This window comes from Stegodyphus dumicola, chromosome 6 (assembly GCF_044657685.1).
Source record: "Stegodyphus dumicola isolate Sdum_Otavi_A_Nest chromosome 6, ASM4465768v1".
Classification (NCBI taxonomy): Eukaryota; Metazoa; Arthropoda; class Arachnida; order Araneae; family Eresidae; genus Stegodyphus; species Stegodyphus dumicola.
In genome coordinates this window covers 142,973,178-142,989,434 of record NC_140773.1, presented here as the reverse complement: position 1 = coordinate 142,989,434, position 16,257 = coordinate 142,973,178, and positions in this window count along the sequence as shown.

Here is a 16,257-nt window from a genome sequence, read left to right as displayed (position 1 = left end):
AAGAATAACTTATCTAAAGGCGTAATTAAATTTCTGCCTAAAAATAATTCTGCTGGGGTTTTTCCCGTAGTATCGTGATTTGCCGTTCTTTAAGAATAAGCTAATTCATTTATGTAGCCACCCCAGCGCTTGTGATGTGTGCTCACGTAACTGCGAATTATTTTTACTATGTTTTTATTCACTCTTTCTGCTATGTTTGCCTGTGGTCTATACGGAACCATTTTGATATGGCGTATGCCAAGTCCACTGCATATGTTTTCAAATATTTGAATAATGAATTGTTTTCCGTTATCGCTAATGACTTTTATCGGTGCACCGTATTTTAAAATGTATCTGTGTAAGAATGCATCTGTGACTGTTTTGGCTGACGCGCGTTTAAGTGGAAGAATTTCTGTCCATTTTGAAAAATGATCTACTATTAATAAAAGAAAATGATTTTTATTTAACTCGGTCTGGGGGAAGGGACCAAGAAGATCTATGCCTAAAATTTCATTCGGAAATGTAGCGCGAATGCTATTTAAGTACCCGGCCGGGCTGTAATTAATATGATTTATTAACTGACATTGATTGCAGGACCTGACATACGCCGTTACTATTTTGTATAATTGTGGGAAATATACCGCCTCGCGTACCCTTTTTAAAGTCTTTCTGACCCCTAAATGACCCGCTGTTTTCGCGTCGTGTAATTCCTTCAAAATGCTTAATCGAAGCAAGGCTGGGATGACTGGTTTGTACTCAAGATTTTCGTTTGTTGTTTTCGTATAAAATAATAAATTATCTATTATTTCATAGTTTTCTGCTCTATTTCTTATCGCATCGATATCTGTGTGCTCAAAGCTTTCGGGGTCTTTCAAATATTAATAGATATTTCCAAATTCAGGATCAGCTTTCAGTTCAGTGATAATCGTATCTCTAGAATCTAAAATTTTTGAAGTCAACACAGCGCATTTAAGTTCATTTCCTTCATCGTCCAGTTTTATACGAGAAAGTGCGTCAGCTACATTGTTTTCCTTACCCGGTTTATATTTTATTCTGATATTATATTCTTGGAGTTTTAAAGCCCATCTTATTAACCTGGGCGTTAGGTTTTTCCCCGAGTAAAGTCTACCAACAGCCGCATGATCCGAAAAGACTGTTAGTGGCGCTTTGCCGAAATAAACTCGAAATTTGTGTACAGCCATTAATACGGCTAATGTTTCTCTTTCTGTAGCTGTATAATTCCTTTGTGTCTGATTCAATGTTTTACTAAAAAATGCCAGAGGATGGCTATTTTGCATAAGAACCGCGCCTACCGCATAGTCTGACGCATCTGCTGCAATTTCCAGGTTTTCGTCCCCCTCCGGGAATTTTAAAACAGGGGCATTGATGAGCGCTTCTTTTAATCTTTCAAAAGCTGTGTTTGCTTCCGCTGTCCACTTAAATTTACCTTTCTTTCTTTTGATTACTAAGAGTGGTTCAACAATATTAGCGAAATCTTTTATGAAAGACCGATAGTAAGAACATAACCCAAGGAAAGAAGAAAGTTTCTTGGCGGTGTTGGGCAGTGGGAAATTCTTGATACTTTTATTTTTGAATCTTGCGTTTCTATACCCTTTTGCGAAATTTTATAACCGAGATATTTAAGTTCTTTAGTTGCGAACTTGCATTTTGAGGCGTTAATTGTAAGACCGGCCTCTTTTAATAATTTAAAAACTTGTTCTAGATCATTAATGTGTTGGTCCAACGTACTACTCGTTATAATTATATCATCTAGATAAATTAAAGTTGATTTTCCTAGGACAGGCTTTAGAACAATGTCCATAGCTCTCTGGAATGTTGATGGGGCCCCACACAACCCAAAGGGCATGCGTAAAAATGCATAAGTGCCCGATTTTGTTATAAACGCGGTTTTATGTACGTCTTCGGGTCTCATAGCTATTTGATAGTAGCCAGACGTTAAGTCCAAAGTAGACATGTATCTTGTCGATTTGATCTGTCTAATGATTTCCTCTATAACCGGCAAAGGGTAAACTGGAAATTTAGTAATACTATTTAGTTTTCTGTAATCGATAGCAAACCTCCAAGCCCTTTTATCCGAAGGAGGAAACTCGTTCTTTTTCCTACATAGTACGACTGGACTCGCGTACTCACTATTTATGGGCGTTATTATTTTATTCTTTAAAATCTCCTGAATATGTTCTTCGATGATTACGTCTTTTTGTTTGTCGTACCGATAAGGTTTAGTCCTAAGACTAAGGTTTAGTCCTACAAGGTTTTTCGGCAGTTACTTGTATCTCATGCGTAACTATCTGACAATTTCCCGGTTTTTCTGAAAACAAGTTAGCAAAATTACTCACCACTTACTGGATGGCTTGCCTTTCATGGTCATTGAGATGGCTAAGGTCCACTTGCGGTGTCTCCACAGGTTCCACCACCCTCTGGTTCATCTCCAGTACCACGGAACTGTCTTGAAAATTCAACTTGGCCCTCGCGGCCCTTAAAAACTCCATACCTAAAATAAGAGAATTTTGCAGATTTTTCACTACAAAAATTAATACTTTGAGGCTTTCCTCTTTTACCTGTATGTTTAATGATAATTTCCCGATGCAGTGACATGTTTTTCCTTGCGCCGCTATAATTTCCGTATTTTTGGTTTTAAATAATCGTACCCTATAAAAATTCTTTTTGAAGAAATCTTCGCTCATAAAATTTCCTTCTGCTCCTGTATCGATGAGGGCTTCTACTGGTACATCGCCAACCAGGACTTGTATAATTGGTAGATGGGAGTTTTTTATGATGACCGTATTTAAATGTCTTTTTGAGGGTTTTTTTAAAACTTCCGGGGTCTGGACCCTCCCTTTCACAGGCCCCTCTACTCGTTTAAAGCTTTCCTTTCAATCTGTGCCTTCTGGGTACGCGGATGTTTATTTTCGAATTTTCTTTTTGGGCCTTGACCTTCGAGTTTCGATGAGTTAGCTTGTTAGCTCTTTCCCCCATTAGAGCGATTTTCATTTCTGGTTTCCTCATTTGAAGATTTCCTTCGGGTACTTTGAGAATATGTTGCCCCTCTAGCTTTTTCCGCTATTCTGCGATTTTGAAACTTCACCGCCAATTCGAAGAGCTCCTGCAATGTGCTTGGGTTTCTAATTTCAAAGTAGTCTTGAGCAGCGGGTAACAATCTTGGTAAGATTATTTCAATAATCTCCGCATCGGGTTTCTTCCCATACAGCATATCCGTCAGCTTAATTTTTCGTAGAATAAAGTCCGTCAATTCTTCTATATCCCGTTGATAGAAACTATATAGTTCGGCTTCCAGCCTTGCTCGATCTTTCACTATGGGGAAGGCCTTTACTAACGATTTTTTGAAATTTTCAAATGTATATGTCTGGCTTCCAAATTCCCCTAATAAAAATTTGCCTATATTTTTCTACCATAGCGCGGCCTGTCCTCTTAGTGCGGATGTGGCGAGGGCAACTTTTTGTCTTTCAGGAACAGGGTAGAGCTGAAAGTGGTTTTCTAGACCTTCTAGAAATACCGCTACCGAATTTTTTTCCGTCGAAATGGACGTTTGGCTTGATTGACGCTCTCAAAGTCTGGACCAGGTATCCAAATCCTTCCAATTGGCTTGTCATTTCTTGGTGTTGTCCAGCGGCTTCCATCCAATTTTCGGCCATTTCAGTTCGATAAGTGTTCGGGCGCCAATGTAGCGTTGCGCGCCTCCAACTTGCACGCAACCAAGAGGTAACTGTGAAAACTGGATAAAAGACAGAGTCTTGTTAAGGGTTTAAGTTCCTTTTTATTCAACGTAATAAATTACAAGTGCGTGCTCTTGACGCTCACAAACTGCGCCAACTCGGCGGTCAAATAAAAATAATAACCTGAAAAGAAACTAAAGACAAGACTCTAACTACGAGGCTCTCTAAAAGTAATAACTAACCTCACCGCGTTTTACAATACCGCTGCTAATTCAGCAAACTTGAAGATCACGTTGAACGATTTTAACAATACTTCCAGGCAAGCACACAGGTCGAAACGCGGGGCTCTTCAATTTCTGGCGAACTACCTCCGCACTCGTGAAGTAAGAACAGCACACCTTGAACTCGTTTCCTTTCTATTTAACTCAGAATACTTCCGCTGATAATTTGAATCCTTGCGCGTTCTACTAAAATTTACATACTCTGGCATTGGCAGTTCCAGGGGAAAGTAAGGCTTGACAGGAAAGATAGTTTAAACTTAAAATAAATGTTAGTTAAAATAAATATAAACCCTACATCTGCCGCTGCCAGAATTTGGAAAACTTGGAAGCAGGTCCTACAAACGACCTGTTGTAAGTTTCTATAATTCTGAACTAACTCTCAAGAACCTCGTTTACACAAAAAAAAAAATCTTATGTAACAAATTGTATACTAAAATTCTGTGTATACTTATAACTTTCTCTGCTTACAGCATTTTTTCCTGGACTTCATCAATCAATCTTGGTCTTTTCCTTCCAGCATCTGGAAGGAATAAGTATCAGTATCTTTCTAAATACATTATAATTTACACTTTCTTGACACAATAAATTTTTGTTTTTAAACGATTCGTTTTTCTTAGTTATTGCTTAATTCACATTCATTCAATTTTTCAAGCATTAATTTAACTTTACCCTGGCTCTCCACCATGTGAGGTGTCAAACGGGAATATTCGTGTTTTAGTCTTGCAACACTTCCCCTAACCACCATGATTTGTTAGAATTCAACGACCAAATAGACACACCTTAATCGACATTCTACAACTCAATGAGCTACTTTAACATTCTTAAAAATTCAAGTGTAGGTGGAGAACCCTACACATGCCTAGACATGCAGGCTTTCGCTCTAAAGCATGACTTTATCTACAGTTTAATACTTAAATTTTGAATTCATTCCTTTTGAGCATTTTACTTTTATCATCTAGAATTTTATGCTTCTAGACTAAATTCTATTTTTACATAACATTCAAGTATTTACGTACATTTACAAAATTTTAATACATATGATTTTTACAATTTACCATAAAATGAATAAGAGAAAATAAATTTTTACTTTACTCATTCTTCGCCAAGCTGGCGGCACTGAAACTAAAATTCTTATTAATACAAGAATACGAAGTTATTTTTATCTTCGGCCAAATTTTGGCTTTAACATAACAGAATTAGTCTTTCGACCAACAGAAAATGCTTGTTCTTAGCTTTTATACTTAAAGAATATAATACTTTTGCCTTAGCTAAATAAAGTAAAACAAAACTAAGTCTCAACCGAGACATATTGACTTTCGTCAAAACATAGAACTTCGTACTTATGCATAACATTTCGGAACAAAAGAGAAAAAAATTTCATAGAAGATTTTAACTTATCTTTGAGTTTTCGATGCTTGAAACTCCGTCATTCTTTTGTGGCAATATTGTTCCCAAGTTATAGGTTTCATGGACGTCAATCTTCTCCTTACTGACCTCCGAGTGTCGTCCACATTCGTTTTTCTTTTGCGTCCTCTGCATGCTGGCCTCTTGGCGGAGTAATCGTCGGGCTGTTGTCGTTTCCGTTTTTCCATGGGACGGCTGGTCTTGACGTCCTCCGGCCTGGAGTCCTTCTTGAATTTCTTCTGTTCCTGGTATTTTTGTTCCTCCTGTTGCCGTTTCAGTTTCCGGAACGGCGGCCTTGCTGGCACCAGACTCTCTGGCCCTGAGCGCGTTCTCCTTGATGTATAATTTCTCCTGCGATCCGTTGTAGGTGGTGTTTTGCTCTTTACCACGGTTTCTTTACGCGGTGCATCTGTATTCTTGTTTTTCTTAAATGCTGGGGTTTGAAGGTTTTTCTTTTTTCTTTTTGGTACCGTCGTCCGGGTTGTAGAAGGGCTAGGTCTCTCTTCAGTTCTCTGCTTCTTGGGTGGTGGAACAGTTGCTGTTATCTCTGGACCTTCTACTTCGTTTAGACTTGAGTCCTGCAAGAAACTTTTAAGGATTTCAAAATCATTTGGATTATAGTATTTTTTGCCTGGTCGGGACTTGCTTTACAGACCTCCCCTCTCTCGTTCTTAAGATATAATACGACACCTTTGATTTCCTGAATTACATAGGGGCCTTCAAATTTTGGAGCTAGCTTTGCCGTAAAATTGTCTGGGGCACTTGATAAAGAAAATTTCCGCTTCAATACTTTATCCCCAACTTTAAAATCTGCTTCACGGCGTTTTCTATCGTAATACACGTTTTGCTTGTTTCTTGCCGTATCCGAGCTTTTAAGCGCCTGATCAATCAGTTTTTGCACATCTTTCTGTTTAAACTCTTGCTCTCTTTGTTGCACAAAGAATAATTTATCTAAAGGCGTAATTAAATTTCTGCCTAAAAATAATTCTGCTGGGGTTTTTCCCGTAGTATCGTGATTTGCCGTTCTTTAAGAATAAGCTAATTCATTTATGTAGCCACCCCAGCGCTTGTGATGTGTGCTCACGTAACTGCGAATTATTTTTACTATGTTTTTATTCACTCTTTCTGCTATGTTTGCCTGTGGTCTATACGGAACCATTTTGATATGGCGTATGCCAAGTCCACTGCATATGTTTTCAAATATTTGAATAATGAATTGTTTTCCGTTATCGCTAATGACTTTTATCGGTGCACCGTATTTTAAAATGTATCTGTGTAAGAATGCATCTGTGACTGTTTTGGCTGACGCGCGTTTAAGTGGAACAATTTCTGTCCATTTTGAAAAATGATCTACTATTAATAAAAGAAAATGATTTTTATTTAACTCGGTCTGGGGGAAGGGACCAAGAAGATCTATGCCTAAAATTTCATTCGGAAATGTAGCGCGAATGCTATTTAAGTACCCGGCCGGGCTGTAATTAATATCATTTATTAACTGACATTGATTGCAGGACCTGACATACGCCGTTACTATTTTGTATAATTGTGGGAAATATACCGCCTCGCGTACCCTTTTTAAAGTCTTTCTGACCCCTAAATGACCCGCTGTTTTCGCGTCGTGTAATTCCTTCAAAATGCTTAATCGAAGCAAGGCTGGGATGACTGGTTTGTACTCAAGATTTTCGTTTGTTGTTTTCGTATAAAATAATAAATTATCTATTATTTCATAGTTTTCTGCTCTATTTCTTATCGCATCGATATCTGTGTGCTCAAAGCTTTCGGGGTCTTTCAAATATGCATAGATATTTCCAAATTCAGGATCAGCTTTCAGTTCAGTGATAATCGTATCTCTAGAATCTAAAATTTTTGAAGTCAACACAGCGCATTTAAGTTCATTTCCTTCATCGTCCAGTTTTATACGAGAAAGTGCGTCAGCTACATTGTTTTCCTTACCCGGTTTATATTTTATTCTGATATTATATTCTTGGAGTTTTAAAGCCCATCTTATTAACCTGGGCGTTAGGTTTTTCCCCGAGTAAAGTCTACCAACAGCCGCATGATCCGAAAAGACTGTTACTGGCGCTTTGCCGAAATAAACTCGAAATTTGTGTACAGCCATTAATACGGCTAATGTTTCTCTTTCTGTAGCTGTATAATTCCTTTGTGTCTGATTCAATGTTTTACTAAAAAATGCCAGAGGATGGCTATTTTGCATAAGAACCGCGCCTACCGCATAGTCTGACGCATCTGCTGCAATTTCCAGGTTTTCGTCCCCCTCCGGGAATTTTAAAACAGGGGCATTGATGAGCGCTTCTTTTAATCTTTCAAAAGCTGTGTTTGCTTCCGCTGTCCACGTAAATTTACCTTTCTTTCTTTTGATTACTAAGAGTGGTTCAACAATATTAGCGAAATCTTTTATGAAAGACCGATAGTAAGAACATAACCCAAGGAAAGAAGAAAGTTTCTTGGCGGTGTTGGGCAGTGGGAAATTCTTGATACTTTTATTTTTGAATCTTGCGTTTCTATACCCTTTTGCGAAATTTTATAACCGAGATATTTAAGTTCTTTAGTTGCGAACTTGCATTTTGAGGCGTTAATTGTAAGACCGGCCTCTTTTAATAATTTAAAAACTTGTTCTAGATCATTAATGTGTTGTTCCAACGTACTACTCGTTATAATTATATCATCTAGATAAATTAAAGTTGATTTTCCTAGGACAGGCTTTAGAACAATGTCCATAGCTCTCTGGAATGTTGATGGGGCCCCACACAACCCAAAGGGCATGCGTAAAAATGCATAAGTGCCCGATTTTGTTATAAACGCGGTTTTATGTACGTCTTCGGGTCTCATAGCTATTTGATAGTAGCCAGACGTTAAGTCCAAAGTAGACATGTATCTTGTCGATTTGATCTGTCTAATGATTTCCTCTATAACCGGCAAAGGTAAACTGGAAATTTAGTAATACTATTTAGTTTTCTGTAATCGATAGCAAACCTCCAAGCCCTTTTATCCGAAGGAGGAAACTCGTTCTTTTTCCTACATAGTACGACTGGACTCGCCTACTCACTATTTATGGGCGTTATTATTTTATTCTTTAACATCTCCTGAATATGTTCTTCGATGATTACGTCTTTTTGTTTGTCGTACCGATAAGGTTTAGTCCTAAGACTAAGGTTTAGTCCTACAAGGTTTTTCGGCAGTTACTTGTATCTCATGCGTAACTATCTGACAATTTCCCGGTTTTTCTGAAAACAAGTTAGCAAAATTACTCACCACTTACTGGATGGCTTGCCTTTCATGGTCATTGAGATGGCTAAGGTCCACTTGCGGTGTCTCCACAGGTTCCACCACCCTCTGGTTCATCTCCAGTACCACGGAACTGTCTTGAAAATTCAACTTGGCCCTCGCGGCCCTTAAAAACTCCATACCTAAAATAAGAGAATTTTGCAGATTTTTCACTACAAAAATTAATACTTTGAGGCTTTCCTCTTTTACCTGTATGTTTAATGATAATTTCCCGATGCAGTGACATGTTTTTCCTTGCGCCGCTATAATTTCCGTATTTTTGGTTTTAAATAATCGTACCCTATAAAAATTCTTTTTGAAGAAATCTTCGCTCATAAAATTTCCTTCTGCTCCTGTATCGATGAGGGCTTCTTCTGGTACATCGCCAACCAGGACTTGTATAATTGGTAGATGGGAGTTTTTTACGATGACCGTATTTAAATGTCTTTTTGAGGGTTTTTTTAAAACTTCCGGGGTCTGGACCCTCCCTTTCACAGGCCCCTCTACTCGTTTAAAGCTTTCCTTTCAATCTGTGCCTTCTGGGTACGCGGATGTTTATTTTCGAATTTTCTTTTTGGGCCTTGACCTTCGAGTTTCGATGAGTTAGCTTGTTAGCTCTTTCCCCCATAAGAGCGATTTTCATTTCTGGTTTCCTCATTTGAAGATTTCCTTCGGGTACTTTGAGAATATGTTGCCCCTCTAGCTTTTTCCGCTATTCTGCGATTTTGAAACTTCACCGCCAATTCGAAGAGCTCCTGCAATGTGCTTGGGTTTCTAATTTCAAAGTAGTCTTGAGCAGCGGGTAACAATCTTGGTAAGATTATTTCAATAATCTCCGCATCGGGTTTCTTCCCATACAGCATATCCGTCAGCTTAATTTTTCGTAGAATAAAGTCCGTCAATTCTTCTATATCCCGTTGATAGAAACTATATAGTTCGGCTTCCAGCCTTGCTCGATCTTTCACTATGGGGAAGGCCTTTACTAACGATTTTTTGAAATTTTCAAATGTATATGTCTGGCTTCCAAATTCCCCTAATAAAAATTTGCCTATATTTTTCTACCATAGCGCGGCCTGTCCTCTTAGTGCGGATGTGGCGATGGCAACTTTTTGTCTTTCAGGAACAGGGTAGAGCTGAAAGTGGTTTTCTAGACCTTCTAGAAATACCGCTACCGAATTTTTTTCCGTCGAAATGGACGTTTGGCTTGATTGACGCTCTCAAAGTCTGGACCAGGTATCCAAATCCTTCCAATTGGCTTGTCATTTCTTGGTGTTGTCCAGCGGCTTCCATCCAATTTTCGGCCATTTCAGTTCGATAAGTGTTCGGGCGCCAATGTAGCGTTGCGCGCCTCCAACTTGCACGCAACCAAGAGGTAACTGTGAAAACTGGATAAAAGACAGAGTCTTGTTAAGGGTTTAAGTTCCTTTTTATTCAACGTAATAAATTACAAGTGCGTGCTCTTGACGCTCACAAACTGCGCCAACTCGGCGGTCAAATAAAAATAATAACCTGAAAAGAAACTAAAGACAAGACTCTAACTACGAGGCACTCTAAAAGTAATAACTAACCTCACCGCGTTTTACAATACCGCTGCTAATTCAGCAAACTTGAAGATCACGTTGAACGATTTTAACAATACTTCCAGGCAAGCACACAGGTCGAAACGCGGGGCTCTTCAATTTCTGGCCAACTACCTCCGCGCTCGTGAAGTAAGAACAGCACACCTTGAACTCGTTTCCTTTCTATTTAACTCAGAATACTTCCGCTGATAATTTGAATCCTTGCGCGTTCTACTAAAATTTACATACTCTGGCATTGGCAGTTCCAGGGGAAAGTAAGGCTTGAAAGGAAAGATAGTTTAAACTTAAAATAAATGTTAGTTAAAATAAATATAAACCCTACATCTGCCGCTGCCAGAATTTGGAAAACTTGGAAGCAGGTCCTACAAACGACCTGTTGTAAGTTTCTATAATTCTGAACTAACTCTCAAGAACCTCGTTTACACAAAAAAAAAAAAATCTTATGTAACAAATTGTATACTAAAATTCTGTGTATACTTATAACTTTCTCTTCTTACAGCAACTTTTCCTGGACTTCATCAATCAATCTTGGTCTTTTCCTTCCAGCATCTGGAAGGAATAAGTATCAGTATCTTTCTAAATACATTATAATTTACACTTTCTTCACACAATAAATTTTTGTTTTTAAACGATTCGTTTTTCTTAGTTATTGCTTAATTCACATTCATTCAATTTTTCAAGCATTAATTTAACTTTACCCTGGCTCTCCACCATGTGAGGTGTCAAACGGGAATATTCGTGTTTTAGTCTTGCAACACTTCCCCTAACCACCATGATTTGTTAGAATTCAACGACCAAATAGACACACCTTAATCGACATTCTACAACTCAATGAGCTACTTTAACATTCTTAAAAATTCAAGTGTAGGTGGAGAACCCTACACATGCCTAGACATGCAGGCTTTCGCTCTAAAGCATGACTTTATCTACAGTTTAATACTTAAATTTTGAATTCATTCCTTTTGAGCATTTTACTTTTATCATCTAGAATTTTATGCTTCTAGACTAAATTCTATTTTTACATAACATTCAAGTATTTACGTACATTTACAAAATTTTAATACATATGATTTTTACAATTTACCATAAAATGAATAAGAGAAAATAAATTTTTACTTTACTCATTCTTCGCCAAGCTGGCGGCACTGAAACTAAAATTCTTATTAATACAAGAATACGAAGTTATTTTTATCTTCGGCCAAATTTTGGCTTTAACATAACAGAATTAGTCTTTCGACCAACAGAAAATGCTTGTTCTTAGCTTTTATACTTAAAGAATATAATACTTTTGCCTTAGCTAAATAAAGTAAAACAAAACTAAGTCTCAACCGAGACATATTGACTTTCGTCAAAACATAGAACTTCGTACTTATGCATAACATTTCGGAACAAAAGAGAAAAAAATTTCATAGAAGATTTTAACTTATCTTTGAGTTTTCGATGCTTGAAACTCCGTCATTCTTTTGTGGCAATATTGTTCCCAAGTTATAGGTTTCATGGACGTCAATCTTCTCCTTACTGACCTCCGAGTGTCGTCCACATTCGTTTTTCTTTTGCGTCCTCTGCATGCTGGCCTCTTGGCGGAGTAATCGTCGGGCTGTTGTCGTTTCCGTTTTTCCATGGGACGGCTGGTCTTGACGTCCTCCGGCCTGGAGTCCTTCTTGAATTTCTTCTGTTCCTGGTATTTTTGTTCCTCCTGTTGCCGTTTCAGTTTCCGGAACGGCGGCCTTGCTGGCACCAGACTCTCTGGCCCTGAGCGCGTTCTCCTTGATGTATAATTTCTCCTGCGATCCGTTGTAGGTGGTGTTTTGCTCTTTACCACGGTTTCTTTACGCGGTGCATCTGTATTCTTGTTTTTCTTAAATGCTGGGGTTTGAAGGTTTTTCTTTTTTCTTTTTGGTACCGTCGTCCGGGTTGTAGAAGGGCTAGGTCTCTCTTCAGTTCTCTGCTTCTTGGGTGGTGGAACAGTTGCTGTTATCTCTGGACCTTCTACTTCGTTTAGACTTGAGTCCTGCAAGAAACTTTTAAGGATTTCAAAATCATTTGGATTATAGTATTTTTTGCCTGGTCGGGACTTGCTTTACAGACCTCCCCTCTCTCGTTCTTAAGATATAATACGACACCTTTGATTTCCTGAATTACATAGGGGCCTTCAAATTTTGGAGCTAGCTTTGCCGTAAAATTGTCTGGGGCACTTGATAAAGAAAATTTCCGCTTCAATACTTTATCCCCAACTTTAAAATCTGCTTCACGGCGTTTTCTATCGTAATACACGTTTTGCTTGTTTCTTGCCGTATCCGAGCTTTTAAGTGCCTGATCAATCAGTTTTTGCACATCTTTCTGTTTAAACTCTTGCTCTCTTTGTTGCACAAAGAATAATTTATCTAAAGGCGTAATTAAATTTCTGCCTAAAAATAATTCTGCTGGGGTTTTTCCCGTAGTATCGTGATTTGCCGTTCTTTAAGAATAAGCTAATTCATTTATGTAGCCACCCCAGCGCTTGTGATGTGTGCTCACGTAACTGCGAATTATTTTTACTATGTTTTTATTCACTCTTTCTGCTATGTTTGCCTGTGGTCTATACGGAACCATTTTGATATGGCGTATGCCAAGTCCACTGCATATGTTTTCAAATATTTGAATAATGAATTGTTTTCCGTTATCGCTAATGACTTTTATCGGTGCACCGTATTTTAAAATGTATCTGTGTAAGAATGCATCTGTGACTGTTTTGGCTGACGCGCGTTTAAGTGGAACAATTTCTGTCCATTTTGAAAAATGATCTACTATTAATAAAAGAAAATGATTTTTATTTAACTCGGTCTGGGGGAAGGGACCAAGAAGATCTATGCCTAAAATTTCATTCGGAAATGTAGCGCGAATGCTATTTAAGTACCTGGCCGGGCTGTAATTAATATCATTTATTAACTGACATTGATTGCAGGACCTGACATACGCCGTTACTATTTTGTATAATTGTGGGAAATATACCGCCTCGCGTACCCTTTTTAAAGTCTTTCTGACCCCTAAATGACCCGCTGTTTTCGCGTCGTGTAATTCCTTCAAAATGCTTAATCGAAGCAAGGCTGGGATGACTGGTTTGTACTCAAGATTTTCGTTTGTTTTTTTCGTATAAAATAATAAATTATCTATTATTTCATAGTTTTCTGCTCTATTTCTTATCGCATCGATATCTGTGTGCTCAAAGCTTTCGGGGTCTTTCAAATATGCATAGATATTTCCAAATTCAGGATCAGCTTTCAGTTCAGTGATAATCGTATCTCTAGAATCTAAAATTTTTGAAGTCAACACAGCGCATTTAAGTTCATTTCCTTCATCGTCCAGTTTTATACGAGAAAGTGCGTCAGCTACATTGTTTTCCTTACCCGGTTTATATTTTATTCTGATATTATATTCTTGGAGTTTTAAAGCCCATCTTATTAACCTGGGCGTTAGGTTTTTCCCCGAGTAAAGTCTACCAACAGCCGCATGATCCGAAAAGACTGTTACTGGCGCTTTGCCGAAATAAACTCGAAATTTGTGTACAGCCATTAATACGGCTAATGTTTCTCTTTCTGTAGCTGTATAATTCCTTTGTGTCTGATTCAATGTTTTACTAAAAAATGCCAGAGGATGGCTATTTTGCATAAGAACCGCGCCTACCGCATAGTCTGACGCATCTGCTGCAATTTCCAGGTTTTCGTCCCCCTCCGGGAATTTTAAAACAGGGGCATTGATGAGCGCTTCTTTTAATCTTTCAAAAGCTGTGTTTGCTTCCACTGTCCACGTAAATTTACCTTTCTTTCTTTTGATTACTAAGAGTGGTTCAACAATATTAGCGAAATCTTTTATGAAAGACCGATAGTAAGAACATAACCCAAGGAAAGAAGAAAGTTTCTTGGCGGTGTTGGGCAGTGGGAAATTCTTGATACTTTTATTTTTGAATCTTGCGTTTCTATACCCTTTTGCGAAATTTTATAACCGAGATATTTAAGTTCTTTAGTTGCGAACTTGCATTTTGAGGCGTTAATTGTAAGACCGGCCTCTTTTAATAATTTAAAAACTTGTTCTAGATCATTAATGTGTTGTTCCAACGTACTACTCGTTATAATTATATCATCTAGATAAATTAAAGTTGATTTTCCTAGGACAGGCTTTAGAACAATGTCCATAGCTCTCTGGAATGTTGATGGGGCCCCACACAACCCAAAGGGCATGCGTAAAAATGCATAAGTGCCCGATTTTGTTATAAACGCGGTTTTATGTACGTCTTCGGGTCTCATAGCTATTTGATAGTAGCCAGACGTTAAGTCCAAAGTAGACATGTATCTTGTCGATTTGATCTGTCTAATGATTTCCTCTATAACCGGCAAAGGGTAAACTGGAAATTTAGTAATACTATTTAGTTTTCTGTAATCGATAGCAAACCTCCAAGCCCTTTTATCCGAAGGAGGAAACTCGTTCTTTTTCCTACATAGTACGACTGGACTCGCGTACTCACTATTTATGGGCGTTATTATTTTATTCTTTAACATCTCCTGAATATGTTCTTCGATGATTACGTCTTTTTGTTTGTCGTACCGATAAGGTTTAGTCCTAAGACTAAGGTTTAGTCCTAAGACTAAGGTTTAGTCCTACAAGGCTTTTCGGCAGTTACTTGTATCTCATGCATAACTATCTGAAAATTTCCCGGTTTTTCTGAAAACAAGTTAGCAAAATTACTCACCACTTACTGGATGGCTTGCCTTTCATGGTCATTGAGATGGCTAAGGTCCACTTGCGGTGTCTCCACAGGTTCCACCACCCTCTGGTTCATCTCCAGTACCACGGAACTGTCTTGAAAATTCAACTTGGCCCTCGCGGCCCTTAAAAACTCCATACCTAAAATAAGAGAATTTTGCAGATTTTTCACTACAAAAATTAATACTTTGAGGCTTTCCTCTTTTACCTGTATGTTTAATGATAATTTCCCGATGCAGTGACATGTTTTTCCTTGCGCCGCTATAATTTCCGTATTTTTGGTTTTAAATAATCGTACCCTATAAAAATTCTTTTTGAAGAAATCTTCGCTCATAAAATTTCCTTCTGCTCCTGTATCGATGAGGGCTTCTTCTGGTACATCGCCAACCAGGACTTGTATAATTGGTAGATGGGAGTTTTTTACGATGACCGTATTTAAATGTCTTTTTGAGGGTTTTTTTAAAACTTCCGGGGTCTGGACCCTCCCTTTCACAGGCCCCTCTACTCGTTTAAAGCTTTCCTTTCAATCTGTGCCTTCTGGGTACGCGGATGTTTATTTTCGAATTTTCTTTTTGGGCCTTGACCTTCGAGTTTCGATGAGTTAGCTTGTTAGCTCTTTCCCCCATAAGAGCGATTTTCATTTCTGGTTTCCTCATTTGAAGATTTCCTTCGGGTACTTTGAGAATATGTTGCCCCTCTAGCTTTTTCCGCTATTCTGCGATTTTGAAACTTCACCGCCAATTCGAAGAGCTCCTGCAATGTGCTTGGGTTTCTAATTTCAAAGTAGTCTTGAGCAGCGGGTAACAATCTTGGTAAGATTATTTCAATAATCTCCGCATCGGGTTTCTTCCCATACAGCATATCCGTCAGCTTAATTTTTCGTAGAATAAAGTCCGTCAATTCTTCTATATCCCGTTGATAGAAACTATATAGTTCGGCTTCCAGCCTTGCTCGATCTTTCACTATGGGGAAGGCCTTTACTAACGATTTTTTGAAATTTTCAAATGTATATGTCTGGCTTCCAAATTCCCCTAATAAAAATTTGCCTATATTTTTCTACCATAGCGCGGCCTGTCCTCTTAGTGCGGATGTGGCGATGGCAACTTTTTGTCTTTCAGGAACAGGGTAGAGCTGAAAGTGGTTTTCTAGACCTTCTAGAAATACCGCTACCGAATTTTTTTCCGTCGAAATGGACGTTTGGCTTGATTGACGCTCTCAAAGTCTGGACCAGGTATCCAAATCCTTCCAATTGGCTTGTCATTTCTTGGTGTTGTCCAGCGGCTTCCATCCAAT